We start from the raw sequence: 15,905 nt of genomic DNA, 5'->3' as shown, positions 1-15,905 counted from the left end.
AATCTCACCTGCAGCGAAGAGTATGAACAAGCCCAGCATAGCAGATGCGAAGGTTGACACTGACATTTTATTTATTTTCACGTGGATATCGGAGTAACATATTTGTCAAATACGCTTACTCGGCACATAAGATAAAGCCAACAGCCGGGAATTATGTTGTGTTAAATGTCACGGCTGCGTGCTGCACACCGCAGTTGTGTTTATAACAAACTCAGTAGTGCATCCGCCAACACGCGTAAGCAGTCTTATTCTCTCAAGTTCTAGTTTAGAAAGACCAGCTGCTCCAATGTAGCTTGGTGCAGCCCTGTTTCTTTTCGCGGTCTTGATCAGGCTGGCTGCTGAGAGCACTCGTACGACCTTGCTCCAGAACTTGCATGTACTGCAAATACATGTTTCGCTACTTCCGAAAGCAGCGGGTAGCGGGCCACTGCGGACATCAATAGCAGAGAGGGGAAACAACATCATCCTTTACTGTACACTCGCTTAAATAGAGGATTTCGTCGTTCGTTTTTGCGGTAAGAGTTCTGCGGTGGTACTGAGTTGACCATAAGCAAGCCTCTATGAAAAAGGGCAACCAACATTCACATTCCTGTTCCTGGACACAATGACCTCATACGACTGGTTCTCATGTGGACATTTCGGGACTTATTTTAGCAATCCTTTGGGACACCAGAACGCGACATCAGTCGCAGTTCAGAGCCAATAAAACAGGCAAAAATACGTGTATGGTAGTCCTTTCTCGAACGTACATTGTTTGAGCTCAGTGGACCAGTGGTGCGCTTTCTCCAATGCGTTCATTTCTGAGAAATTATAGAAAGCTGTGATACCGTTGTGAATTAGACATCGAACTGCATACGTGATTATATGTGAGAGTATTGCATGACGTACCTTTAGTGCTCGGAAGGGAAGATGGCTATATGCCTTAGAGGTGGTCTGTCTGACAGACAAACCACCTCTTAAACTTGAAGCAGTCTACAAACAGTATCCGTAGACTGCTTCACGCAATCAAAAATCGTGGCATTTCTTTTTAAACGAAACACAACTTTTAGCGGGACATTGGGAACCGAGATGGCGGGATGTAAGGCAAGCCATCTCAAATCCAAACACTTTTTAGACCTTCTCCTCATTAAGAGTTGCATTGCATCATGTGTAAACATATGTGAAATGCAATTCAGTCAAATCTCTTGTAAAAACGTAATTACACAGACGGCCTCAGATACGACTGACAAGAATCTGCCCGCCCGTCAACGTCAAATTTCGTAGCAGTCAAAATCCAACCAGTTCCCTTCAGAAGCTTGACCAAATACACATCCAATTCCGTCGGGAAAAAAAACGTGATTCAATCCAAATCCAAATCATCTGTCAAAAATATGATTCAATCCAAATCCAAATCGTCGTCATATTTTCCCCGTAAACCAAATCCCAAATCAAATCCACGAGCCCTTTGATGGATTTAAATCAAATCCCCGGATTTAAATCCGCAACACCGTTGTCCAGTGAAGCCTCATTTGGTGTGAAATAATTATGCAACTCAGTTCATCGCGGAAGCACAGAAAGAATCCCGCCGCAAGCTTTGTATTTCACGGTCGTAGCAGTGGCTTGAGCCCAAAGTTTATCATTGCTTATGATTTATATTTAGGAGTCCAAGAACACTACAAGGATTGGTGTTGATGGACAACGTTAAGTAGTTATAGGTGTAGTTAAACTACATTGAAGTAGTTAAAGAAGTAGTTTTAACTACTCCCCTGAAAAGTAGTTGAACTACTAGTTACTCTACTCCATCACGAAGTAGTTAGTAGTTATAGTTAAACTACTGTAGAAGTAGTTAGCGGCCATCACTGATAAAAAGCTATTTTTTTTTTATTATTCGCTTTTTCTTTCACTCTCTTTGCTCTCCTTTATGGAAGTGACGGTTTCCTCCTCGTAAGCGCGGAGCCGTCGAGAGCAAGCGGGTTGCGGCCTGACCTTGAGCTATGATTCACGTATCGTTTGCTCCTACATTTGTCGATGCTTTTATTGTTTTTAGTGGCGGCGCGTGTTCGAGATGTGGCGTGTATGGCTCAACTGCTCCGATCGTCTCGGCTGGTTTGTCATCGCTTCGCAGCTTTGCTGACCGTTTCGCGAAGGGCTTGAAGTGATAATCCATTTGGACTTGCTTACAGAATGAGGGACGCTAATTGGGGAGACGGAACTGAGCAAAACCGAGCGACCAACTTGTGTCTGATTTTTCGTTCTTCGCAATTTGCGTGATAACATGTGCACATTTACAGCATGCGGATTAGGTGATACAAATCTATCAAGTAGCTATGCGTGGCGTATTACAGAGAAAGCACAGTATTCTGTACCTGTCTGCTGCAGTCTCAGTTGGAATCACATCTATATGGCTTTATGAACAACGATAAAGGTAGGAAGGGACATAGTCGCTGGTTATGTCTGCTTTCTCTTCTACTGCCCACGCGTTGGGGATAGCGAATTTGGGGAACCAAACAACCAATACATTCTGACTATGGCTGGAGACACGGTACATGCTGCACAGCGGCGCACTATCGCTATGATTTCACGTGCCATGCGCCCTCACCTCATTTTGAGTGTGCGTGTCTGTTTAAGAATAGTGGAACACAAAACAAAAAAATAAATAATAAATGATGAAACGAAGCGGTCTTCTTGCTTGACACATACACTCACGCACACACGTAATAATGGAATGACGATGGAATGGGAAGTTCACGGAATGTGTGAACGTTTTTTCAAGTGCACTGGAAAATGAGTGAACACGAACTAATCTTGTTCTTCCGTACTGTTTTTGCACTAATGAAAGGCATCAATGATGGATATGAGGAGGTTGAAGAGGTGGAAAAAAAATAAGCCCCACTTCGCATATGTAACCATAAAGGTCAGAATGGAAGAACAACAGGCGCCTGCGACAGATTTGTATCTGTTCCCGCGGACAGCTTCTGCTTTCAACAATGCATTTTGGAACAATGTACAGGGTGACCTCTTCTATTCCATACATATTTTTATATTATTAGCTAATACTAATTGTTTGTTTTTCTTTCTTTCTTTTTTTTGCCTCGAACCAGCAGCAAAACTGTCTATATTGTGGTGAGATACAATTGTACAAAGAAGTTAGGGTTGGACTTATCGCCACTCTGGAGTATCGTTGTTCCAAGTCACCTCTGTGCAGTTTCACTCACTTCGTGTGGATGGAAAAAGTGACCGCCACAAACGACAGCATATATCTTGATTTTGTTAGAGGATGCCTTTCCATCGGGATCGGGTACACGCAGGCTCAAGAACTAACAGCATCGGTCGGCCTCCCATTCCTGTCGCGTAAGCTCTACCAGAAATGTGACAACAAAGTTAGGGAACACCTTCAATCAGTGGACATTAGGATCCATGAAGAGAGCCGCGGCCGGAGAGGTTCAGCTTGCCAAACAACGGAAGGAGTGTCGCGATCCCGACGGTGTTGGGAACATCCCAGTCATTGTAGGGATGGATGGAGCACGCGATCTTTCGGCCATGGGTACAATGCGAATAGCGGGGTGGAAGTCATTGTCGGTCGTTACACGCCCGAGATTCTCTTCATCGGAGTACGCAACGAGTTCTGCACAACTTGTCGACGCGCTGAGTCGGAGCATAAGGAGCCTCTACCCCACGCGTGTTCTTGCAACTGGAAATCGTCTTCAACGTCCATGGAGCGAGACATTATTGTACAGGGGTTCAAAGAAAGTGAAGAAATGTACGGCCTTAGGTACACTACATTGATTGGAGACGGAGATAGCAGTGTTTTCGTTGCAGTCCAGGAACAGGTTCCTTACGGCCGTTCTGTGAGAAAGGTAGAATGCGTCAATCACATGGTAAAAAACTATACCAAACGGCTGTATAACCCAGAGTTCGAGGTGACTCTTTACAAGTAACTCCTTACTGTAACTAAGTTCCATTTTTTGGTAACTTGTAACTTAACTCGGTACTTTTGCGCCGTGGTAACTTTCAGAAGAACTCGTTCCTTTTTCAGGTAACTTTGCCAAAGTAACTTAAGTTAAGTTCCAAGTTACTTTTAACTCGCGTTTCACTCACGTCCACATATTTTCTTGCTTTCTCTCCGGTTCCTTCATACGTGATATTCGTGATATATAAAACGTGATATTCAATCAATGACAGTATTTTATTCAGGAAGTAAGAACCGCTGCCATTGAAATGAAGCTGAACCATTGTGTGCCCACAGGGAGTAAGATGCAAAGCGTTCGAAGAGACCTCTACCGGAGAAACATCATCATGACATTGGTAGACAGACTGAAACCGAAACAAATCTGAAGGAGAGGGCTGGGTTCCACGAACGGGCACTTGTTCGCTGCCTCCCATTGAAAGAAAAGCAGGACCGAGGGTCGCGTCCCTTTAAAGGACCATATCGTAATCCCGTCAAGACCGTGGCTTTCGGACGCGACCTTGTTCACCTCTAGCTCCAAGCGTAGTTCAACTCTACCAAATTTGTGGCGCTGTCGAACACTATGACGTCATTTGTTTACAAACAGGGAGAGGACTATTGTTGGACATAAACGAACACGATCTAAGCATGTTGCACTCCTCCGCAGGTAACTCAATGTCTAACTCAACTGCACACGCGCGCTGCACCTCCGTAATGCTATTTTGTGTCCGAAGTAACCTGGAAGTAACTCGTTCTTTTTTAAAGTAACTCAGTAACTGCGAGTTACATTTCAGGCTGAAGAACTTCGTTATTACTTAGTTCTATTTTGCACACGGTAACTTAAATTGTAACGAGTTCTTTTTGACGGGTAACTCATTCGCCACAGCTGAAGGCAAAGACGCCAGAAAGCTATTGTCTACCGCTAACATCAAAGTCCTAAAAGGTCTTGCCAGATCCGCAATAAGACGGCGCATACCACGCATTTGGTATCCACAGCAGCTGTCCAAGCGAGCACTCCTCCGTCAAGAGAGGCGATTCGTGAAACTTGAAAACAGAACGGAAAAGGGCAATCTTCTTCTGAGATCCAACATGATGACGTACTCGCAGACAGATCCGATATGCTGCTTCTCGATGCAACAAGTAATGCCGCTGAGACCTACATGAGCATGGTGGCGCGTACAGTCGGTGAAAAACGCGTTGACTAGGCAAAGGGTAAAAGTTACGGGAAAAGTTACGGAAACAGATGGGCGATTCCACGCCAAATGATCCAGCGGACCTGCTCGGCCCTCATAAAACTATCGAAGTTTTACGAAATTTTTTTTAGCAGTCCCTAATAGTGCAAAACGACACACCACGAAACATTTCTTCCTAAATCTCAATGTGGCGGGTGCTAGACACGAGCAAAGTTCGCAGTGCTGTGGAAAACCGTGCATGGCGTGAACGGCAGGTGCGGCTCATAGGAAGCACCTAGAACTGTGCGGTTTTCTATTGCGTATAGAGGATACCATGCTTTACAGAGCGTTCAAATCCCGGTTGTCGTGCTGTAATCGCCGCTGGTTTACAAAGGCCGGAAGTTTCGCAATTTTCCTCCTACTTCGCGATTTTTTTGTGTAAAATCAAACCATTAAATTTTACTGAATATTTTTCCTTGGCAAGGCCTCGTGGAATACTTCAACAGGAAAAATCGCAAGACACGTAACTCTTGTAGTCATTGCAGGAAAAAAAAAAGAAGTATGGGATTTTTCCAAAATTCGCTACAATCGAGCGTAAAACACGCAATGAAGAGGTCGGAAGAGACGCCTGAAACCAACGCAGTTTTATAGAACGAGCCTTCTTCTACAACATATTAAAAAATCTCGAGGGTGTTTTTTCGTATACGGGAGAAAATATTTTTTTTGGAGTAGAGGGTATTACGGCCACACTGACCCACGTTGCATGTATCCGGTGGGGTGCAATACAGGGTGTTCAAAATTAACCTTTCACGAGCGCTACGCAAACACAGCGATGAGAGGAAACCGGATGATAACTTTACGCTACTTCTGTAAGAAACAGGTGCTGCTAATTATGTAGCACCTGTTTCTTACTCAAGGAACAGAAAAAGTAGCACCAGTTTTCTTTTGTTCGCCTATTTATAAAGTGCTAGTGAATGCTTAATTTTGAACACCCTGTATTTGTTTCTTGGGCTCCCGTTTTAATTCATCGTATTTCCAATTTTTTTTTTTCTGGTTGGTTTTCAATATGACAACCACCCGGACCAAAGGAACATGGCTCCAGTAGAGCGCTGTGGAGTTGCAGTTCACCAGTATGAATGTTATAGGCACGTAGATGCATGTTCAGTTGATGAAAGTTTCCTTTAACTCTCACATTTAAATGCTGAACAATTCAGCAAAAATATTAACCACGAAAAGTCTAACAAATTATAACGCTAGAGCAAAAGACGAACGTGCAAAAAAGTCATTGACATGGCAGTACTGGAAACGACGGAATCTCGTGGTGGTGGCTCATCGTCCATGCTGTCCTAGGTTCCAGTGAGGCTCACTGCTATATAAAGCCTTGCACCATTCACATATGGAAGCGTATACCTGCGGATATCCGCAAGAAACTTCTGGGTTCGGATGAAATATGGACGCTTGCTGTGATCTGCGGATCGGACGCGGATGGCGCCGGATCCGGAGCGGGTGAGACTCGGATAAACCGCGAGATTGCGCCATCAGTTTGCTTCACACTAGGTACAGAACATAGAGTACAAGGTGTAGAAAAGCCGCTCGCGCATCTGAGAGAGATCTCTGGCGTCTCGAGTCGAGGTGCGCGGTCGGCGCCGATCTTGCTTTTCACTTGCAAAAAACTCTAGTTATCCCGTTTGGTGCAAAATGTGTTGCTGTGCTTGGTGCTGTATAATCTTTCGTGGAAGCTAAATCTGTACTTGCTGTCGTGTATCCTTTGGTGGCATCATTGACACTCGGGACCTGAACTCGCTCCAAAAGCTATGCCGCTCCGGGGTTTTCACTGTCAGAAAGAAAGAGGAGGAAGTCGCCCGTGTGGATGAAGTTTGGTGACAGCTTTTTTCTTCTTTCTTTCTTTTTTTTGCTGTTTTGCGCTAACGGGAAATAACGTTTATTTCCTGGAAAATTGACCTGATATGTGGAGCATAGAAACTGAACTATTGCTGCGTGCCGTGGGAGACGCGGATTTTTCAGATAGAATGCGGATGTCAAAAAGCTCATCCGCGCAGAGCTTTAGCTCACACGACAGAAAGTATTACTTAGACCTGCCCATCACCGCTAACCTCCCAATCTCCGTTGCCGGCACCGTGCACACCGGAAACAATGCCATAAACTTAACCACCCAGGATTGCAATACGTGTGTTATGCTACAGCAGCAAAGATTATGGTAACCTTGCAGAAGTCTGTGCCACAGCACATTGCTTGGTCATTGAAGCCCAACCAGACCAGAGAAAAATCGAAAATAAAAAGAATTAAAAACAGGAGCCCAAGAAACAAATATAGCACCCCACTGGATACATGCAACGTGGGTCAGTGTGGCCGTAATACCCTCTACTACAAAAAAAAATATTTTCTCCTGTATACAAAAGAACACCCTCGAGATTTCGAGATTTTTTAATATGTTGTAGAGGAAGGCTCGTTCTATAAGACTGCGTTGGTTTCAGGCGTCTCTTCCGACCTGTTCATTGCGTGTTTTACGCTCGATTGTAGCGAATTTTGGAAAAATCGCATACTTCCTCTTTTTTTCCTGCAATGACTATGAAGGTTACGTGTCTGGCGATTTTTTCTGTTGAAGTATTCCTTGGGTCCTTGGCAGGAAAAAATATTCACAAAAATTTAATGGTTTGATTTTCCACGAAAAAATCGCGAAGTAGGAGGAAAATTGCAAAACTTCTGGCCTTTGTATACCTACACCGATTACAGCACGACAACCGAGATTTGGACGCTGTGTAGAGCATAGTTTCCTCTATACGCATAAGAAAACCGCACAGTTTTAGGTGCTTTCTATGAGCCGCACCTGCCGTTCACGCCAGGCACGGTTTTCGCCAGCGCTGCGAACTTTGCTCGTGTCTAGCACCGGGCACATTGAGATTTGGGAAGAAATGTTTCGTGGTGTGTCGTTTTGCACTATTAGGGACTGCTAAAAAAAATTCGTAAAAATTCGGGAACTTTTTGTGGGGGCCTAGCAGGTCCGCTGGATCATTTCGCGTGGAATCGCCCAGATGTCGCGTCGCAGCACTTGCATACAACATGAGAGGTGCAAGATGGCACGACTTCTATCTGCGCAAGTTCGTCGCGAAAAGTCCATCATCCGCTCTGAAGAAACTAATAACATCAAGACAAAACCGCAACGAACGAAAATGCAAAACAGCGTTGCGGTTCGACAAGGCTCCAATGTCGAGAACACCCAAATTCGCAAGCACCGTTGGAGACAAGGACTATGGAGGACAGTCTCAAAGACCAGATCTGGACAGGACAATTCTTATTGAGAAAGCCAAATACTTTGTGCGTGGCCTACAGTTGACCAGCCAGGAAGCTGACAGTCTGCAGAAGTCTACACTAGAACAGAACAAGTCTGACCTATGGCACTCACAAAGAAATATGAGGATATCATCAACCTGAATACATAGTATATGTCGCCCACATAGAAAAAAAACATTCAAGCACTCTTCTTTAGTGAAGGTCATAATGTATCCCAAGTCGTTCCGCAGCAAAGACTGTCAGTACGGCACCGACCACGAGGAAGACGCAGCATCAGCATTCCAAGCGAGATACCCGAACGTTGCAGTGAAAAAATGTGGCCTTTTCGTCGACCCTGATATACCCTACGTATGCACCACTCCTGACCGCCTTATTGACAACGACGGATACCTCGAAATAAGATACCCTGCAACAGCACAGAATTACATGACCATCGCAGAAACCGCTCGCAACCATTCCATCGGCGTAAAAATATCTAAAGACGGCAGCTTATATCTCACAGAATCACACAAGTACTTCTATCAAATACAAGCTCAGCTAAACATTGCGAAGAGGAGCTACTTCAAACTCGCAGTGTGCTCGCCGACGGACCTGCAAGTTGTAACCATCAAGAGGAACCTTGCATTCTGGCAAAAAATATTGCCTGACATGAGGAACTTTTATGTAGGATATATGATTCCTGAGCTAGTTGATCCACGAGTCACGAGACACATGGAACTACGGGATAAAGCAGTGGACATGAGCGAACTGGACGAACTTTTTTAATTCTGTGGCAACTTCATCATCCTGGAAAGCTGCATAAGAATGCTATTCGCGTGCAGTGAGTGTAGATATCGTGTGTGTATACGTTCAGTCCAGACTTATACGTATTTGGAATACTGTATTTCAAATACTTTGTTTTAAATACAATTAGCGGTATTTTGGCACTCTACTTAATACGTTTGTTTTGTGTATTTGTACGCTATTTAAAATGCATTTTATGGTATTTTCTCCTCAATTCCCTAATTACATATTTTGCATCTCTCTCTGAAACTTTCTGTGTCTCGTCTTTCATTATCTTGCTTGTTCAGTGGAAATTTCCTGAGTCCCTCGGACCTGACCCGGACATTGGCCCATCGGGAAGTCTCCATTTAGAGTTCTTGCCCTGTGTGTACTAATCCTTGGCCAGTGAGGGGAGCGATCGAGGGGCCGTGGTTCAATTGTGTGTGCCCCGCGGTGACGCCGAATTCTGACCTCGCCGAGCAGGGACCTCCTCGAAGTTGGATTTGTTTTGGGTCGCATATACTTAGTGGAGTTATCTGATATATCTTAGTCATCTTTTTGGGACTTGTGTTTAGATGACTTCTATCACACAGCGGCGGCTAGCGTAGTGCGCGGGGTTTAGGTTATTCGTGTCACATAGCGGCGACTTGCCGCATTGACCAGTGGCTTTTTGCGTTCAAGGATAAATAGTATCTTAATTGTATTTCAAATATTTTTGTAGTGTTTTACTCTACCTTAATTACGTCAATTTGCATGTACTTATACTCTATCTTAATTACATTCCAATATTAGTATTTATTATATTTCTTAAATTGATTTTTGTGTATGTTGTACAAGTCTGAGTCAGTCTACATACAATGAAAGCTCCGGCTATGCACAACTTTATATGCTCCTGTTGGTGAGGGCATTGCGGAAGCCATCGGACTGAGCATGGCTGGCGCTTCCCTTTCATTATTTTTGCAATAAATATATCCGCCCCCCATCACCCCGTCGAAGTGTTGTGCTAATCACACCATGGGGATACGATGGCGGCAGGAACATCCCCATGACTTGCCTGCGTTGTTATTTCATTTATCATAACCGCACAATTCAACATAATTTCACGGCCAAAAATATGATGTGCTGCACCATCGGTGCAAGCACGCGAGTAACTTGGGATGAAGCCGTGGGGTTGGTCTCACACAAATACTGTAGCTAGACCCGGAAAAATCCAACGGATATCCATAACGAGCAAGACGCAAGCAAGGTCAACCGTCGTCTCATATGCTTTAATAACAGTAGCTGGATATTTTGTACCTCTTGTACTTATGGTCACCTGCATGCATGTTACTTATGGTCACGTGTGCTGCAACTAAGCAGAACTGAATAACAGTTGTCTATGCAGATGAGCAGTCCAGTTGATTGACTTTTATTTCGTCCTCTTGACAACTCGTACGCACCCCCACACTTAGGGATGACTCAGTGTACATAGAAATGGCACTAAGGAACGAAGAGAAACGCATGCACGATAAGATTCCATAAAAGACGGTCTGATTTGTGACGGACAGAACCTGCTGTTGCATATGAGGACAGCCGCACACGGCGTTCGAAAGGACCTCATGAGTGGAATGGTACACAATAATAATGGTATGCAATTCGCGCGTCTTTCCGACAAACTTATTCAAAATCAAGGCACGTGTTCTCCTTCTCACGTCACATTTCACGGGAGCTCTGCCCGCAGCGGCCACCTAGTAACATCTTCGACACATATTTGGGCTGAAACCTACACTGGGTCGTGAACCAGTGTAATAAAACAAGCGCACCCCCGAAAACATCACGCAACTCACACACAGAAAGCACAAGACGTACCTTCTCTTCAACACCTACGTATTTGTATCGTGCACGGAAAGTGATTACGTCAATTTATGTCCTACTGATCGCAGCCGAGGTCGCAGTAACAGGCCATGCGTGGGGAATATCGATGCACGACGCTGGCACTGGATAGAGCAGGCAAAGTCAACACTTGGATCCTCTTCCGAGCAACAAATTTGGGTGCATACAACACACTTTGTTAGTAGACTGCGGCCTCTTCCGTCCAACAACGTGTAACTGTACCACGAAACGTTGTGAACTTGTCATCCCGCACCCTCACCGACTCAGAATTCTCACTTCTGAATCGGGGTCTGTCATTCTGCGCCAACAAAGCTAAACTAAATGATTATCAACTCCATCTTGACTTGGACAATTTCGCAAGACGTATGCGCCTAAAAGAATATTTTTTCGACAAACCTAACTCCAATCCGAATCCCTTTAAACCAACTTCTGATTTGACACCCGATGCCAACCGCGACAAAGCCCTGGATACGTACATCAAAGCTGTTCAAAGGGATGTACATGACGCATACAACAATTCATCTAACCGCAAAACTAAACAAAATTTAACAGCAGCTGAGCAGCGCAGCCTCTCCGACTTACAGAACTGTGGCGATATCATTATCAAAAGGGCAGACAAGGGAGCTGCAATCGTAGTGATGAACAAAGAGGACTACCTTAACGAGGGCTTCCCACAGCTGAGCTGTAACACTTTCTATGAGCCGCTTGACAGCGATCCAACGAATAAGATAGCTGGCGAAATCACCAAAACCCTAAAATCCCTAAAAGCGCGTGAAATAATCAACTCCTGGCTATATGAATTTCTAGCCCCCCACAACCCTAAACCAGGCAGGTTCTACATGCTACTGAAAATCAATAAACCAGGAAACCCAGGGCGACCTATAGTTTCCTCAATCGGCACCGCCACGGAGAAAATTTCTAGCTGAAAATAGACCACCTCCTTAAAGATATACCTCCCCGATTACCCTCATATATTAAGAACACCAACCATTTCCTCGAAATACTTAGCAAATGTGAACCACACAATGCAAGCTTGCTTGTAACGCTAGACGTGACCTCCCTTTACACTAACATCCCCCATGAGGATGGCGTGCTAGCAGCGGAGGCAGCGTATCTGAAGTACTCCGATCACGGGGTTGACCCATCTGTATTACCAACGCTACTCAACTTGATCCTCAAAAATAATAACTTCGAATTTGACGGCCGCCACTATCTACAAATAAATGGCACAGCTATGGGAACTAAGATGGCACCAACGTAGCAAATATTTTCATGGGTGCAGTAGAGAAAAAATTTCTAGCCGTGCTCTCAAAAAACCTAGTCTATACAAACGCTTTCTGGACGACATATTCATGGTTTGGCCACACTCCGAAGAAGATCTCACAGGATTCATTCGCGATTTTAACCTGGTACACCCCGCCATCAAGTTCGCCCACTCCTTCTCGGCAACGACTGTTAATTTCCTAGATGTAAAAGTAACCTTAACCGAGAAGGGTTTTTCCACTGACCTGTACCGAAGGCAAACTTATGCTCAGAAGCGCCTTTCCTTTTACAGCTGCCACCCGCGCAATACTAAACTCGCCATTCCTTATAGCCAGGCACTCCGATGCAGGAGGATCTGCTCGGACGACGATGTTCTAAACAAAAACCTCGCGGAATTAGAGCAGACCTTCGTTAATCGTAATTTTCCACCCAGTCTAGTAAAAGACGCCCTGTCCAAAGCACGACAAACAGATCGGAGGAACTTATTCGGTAAACGCAACGACGAACCCAAGGGCGACCGCGTAAACCTTGTTCTTACCTTTGGTGCAGGCGCAGGTAATATTAACAGTATCCTCCACCACCACCATAGCATCCTTCTGCAATCTGAACGGACACGACAAATATTTGCCGAGGAGCCACGAATTACCTACAGACGTGCCCGCAGCCTTCAAGATAGACTAGTCAACTCCAAAGTTCCCAAACCATTAACACCCACGGCGGGATGCCATCCATGCAATGGTAAAAGATGCCAAATATGCAAATCTATGCAAAGCACGGTAGCGGTCAAGTGTACAAACTCCGACTTCTCCCTTAAAATCAATGGCGACTTTGACTGTAACTCTAGTAACATTATTTACATCATTCAATGTACAACATGCTCCGCGCAATATGTTGGTAAAAGTAAAAATTAATTTACGATTCGATTCAATAACCACCGATCAGATGTTTCGAAACAAGGTAGTCTCCCGGTTTCCCGCCATTTTAGTCGACCCGGTCATTCCATTAATAACGTCGCACTTTTTATTTTAGAGTCAAATTTCACATCCGATCGCTGCAGAGAGCAACGCGAATCGTACTTGATCTACAAATTCCAATCTCTAATAAATGAGGATAAAGGAGTGCTATCAACTGTAACAAGCATATCCGGATAACGTTTTCTGTGTGTCCTCGGAGTGGCCGCTGCCTCTTTTCTTCTTTTCTTTACAACTGGACACAATGACGCCAAGAACACCTCGGACAACAGGCTTTCAACGAGCGCGACCCCAGACCTTTCTGGAACTCCAAGGCTTTGACACGTAATCTCCCCGGCCGATGACCCAGGAACCTTCCAGAGCATGACTCACGGACGACTGCCTCGCAGTGGAATTGTACCAGCTGTGACGACACTTTTGTAACCTTTTAAAAGATCTTGTACATAGACTTTCGTCTTAGCCCCGACGAAGGCGGAGCCTCCGCCTAAACGTAGACTCTCCAGACTCTTAGTTTAAATGCCAGCTTAATAAATAACTTCCCCCACTCCCTACTTCAGTCTCTGGTGTCTTTCCCCCCTATCTATATACATCATCCTGGTCGTTCGAACCTCCATTTTGTAACGTATATATATACAGGGTGTCCCAGCTAACCGTGAACATATTTTTGCCCTCCCGGTTGAAAAACACTACAGAAAATCTCATAGAAACATAGCATTCTCTCAGAATTTCTTACAGAAGCGACTTCATCTCTCAGAATTTCCTACAGAGGATACAGCTTCGTATACATATTCTCACAGGCACATCAATGAGAAAATATCCTGTGGGGTAATTCAGGGTCTGGCCTTGCGATTTCTATGAGAAAACAATTCAAACATGACTGACTTTCTCACGAACCTCGCTTCAGTCTTATGAGAAACTTAGAAGGATATTTCCCTGTCGAATGAACATAAAGCAAGAAATGACGGGCCACAGAGAGTGATATGTCGTCCGTGTTGGAAAGTAGTTCGTGCGATTTCGTGTGTTTGTGAATAATCCCTGTTAGGTAGAAGTGCCATGGTTGCTCCGTTTTGTCGTTCCTAGTGAAACTATCAATTTTATAACCCATTATGATATTCCATCGTACATTAGTGGAGGCGTTTGTTCCAACCGCCAGCAAGCTAGTTAGTCTGCTTTGAAACGAGGAAGCGCATGGACGTAGCTACGCATCTCATGCAAATACCGCCTGACATTCAGGATTTTCAGGATTTCATGCATTTGAGGTATGTAGCACGTGTGCGTGTCGTATATAATCGTCGGTGCTGTGTATTCCCATTCTTTATGAGTCTTTACCCCTGCTTGCAGGTATTGTGTGGGTCGGAAGGTAGAATGCTGTGAGATCGTTATAGCAACTGTGCTTTGGGCAAACGGTATGTTACATATTTCTATGCCTATCTCTCACGCACACACATGTTGTTGTAACCGTGCTTTTTGAAATGCTGTTTCTTCAAGGTTAAACTCGTAAGAAGCGGCAAGCACGCATCCGATGTGAGATCGTGGTCGTAACTCATTCTCGCAAGAAATCCAACGCGTTCCCAAGGTGCAAAACATGAACTTGGCATAGTCACATGAAGAAATTTTTTTGGTCGTCGCATTAGAGATTTCAAGTATGTGTACAATGCATTGAACGCTTTTACGGCGGTGTGCGTGGATGGCGCGCGGATGCCATTTCAAAAGTACATAAGAACTGAATCAAGTTCCTTGGTTTATTATTTGTGTGATATCTAGCGATGGCTTGATTCATCTGTGTTTCGTACTGAAAGCTTCCCAAGTGATCTCAATAAAGAATGGAAAGCACACGTGATGGATCCTGTGGCTCTTATTCTCCTGGTTTCTCCTGGTAAGAATTAAGTCTAAAGGAAATCCTGTAAGATTTCTGTAAGAAACTGGGGGGGGGGGCAATTCTGAGAGAATGCTTTGTGAGAAACTCTGTAAGAAATTCTGTGAGAATGTCCAATTATCACATATAAAATCTCTTAGAATAACGCAAGAGATATTTTGTGAGATTTTCTGTAGAGTTTTTCAATAGGGCTACTGAGCAAAATGACAACAAGGAACCCATTTCCGCAAAGAAAACGTTAGGTTGCCTTAGGAAATTTCGGAGTTCAATTCAAGAAACTAACTTCCCGTCAATTCAAATGAAATAAAAATGTTACCAATATGTGGCAAAAGTTATTGGCAGAAAAAAATCCCCTGACCACATGCCTTTCTGGGGCCTACGTTTTTTACTATGAATTTCTGTCATGGTGGTTGGACCACCCTGTATATACGCTGAAAGGAATGTGTTCGAGCGACCGCGAAATTAAATAGGTAGTTGAAAAAAAAAATAGAGGCAGACAGCGAAGGTATAGGAAGTAAGAAAAGATGGAGTGAGTCATTTATTTACAGGTGGAAAGTTAAGAGGTAACGTCGACGTTGCGGCGGAAGCTCCGCCTTCGTCAGGACTAAGGGATGATAATCATCGCGATGATTGTCACCCCTTCGTCCTGACGAAGGCGGAGCTTCCGCCGCAACGTCACTGCTTCTCTGCTATCACTGCTTGTGATTCATAGTGAGGTGTCCAAGAACACTACAAGGGATTGGTGTTGACGG

The 15,905-nt window shown here is 44.4% G+C and overlaps 1 long non-coding RNA gene across 1 annotated transcript; it reads left to right on the top strand.

Annotated features, from left to right (window-relative positions):
- Positions 1-13,951: 13,951 nt before the first annotated feature.
- On the top strand, positions 13,952-14,957 carry LOC135397922 (uncharacterized). The gene is made up of 3 exons (XR_010423885.1): positions 13,952-14,536; positions 14,619-14,683; positions 14,766-14,957. It is a non-coding gene; the product is annotated as an uncharacterized LOC135397922 (long non-coding RNA).
- Positions 14,958-15,905: the final 948 nt, after the last annotated feature.

Source organism: Ornithodoros turicata, chromosome 6, assembly GCF_037126465.1.
Source record: "Ornithodoros turicata isolate Travis chromosome 6, ASM3712646v1, whole genome shotgun sequence".
Lineage (NCBI taxonomy): Eukaryota > Metazoa > Arthropoda > Arachnida > Ixodida > Argasidae > Ornithodoros > Ornithodoros turicata.
Note: the sequence above shows the minus strand (reverse complement) of the source record. Positions and strands in the feature narration are given on the sequence as shown.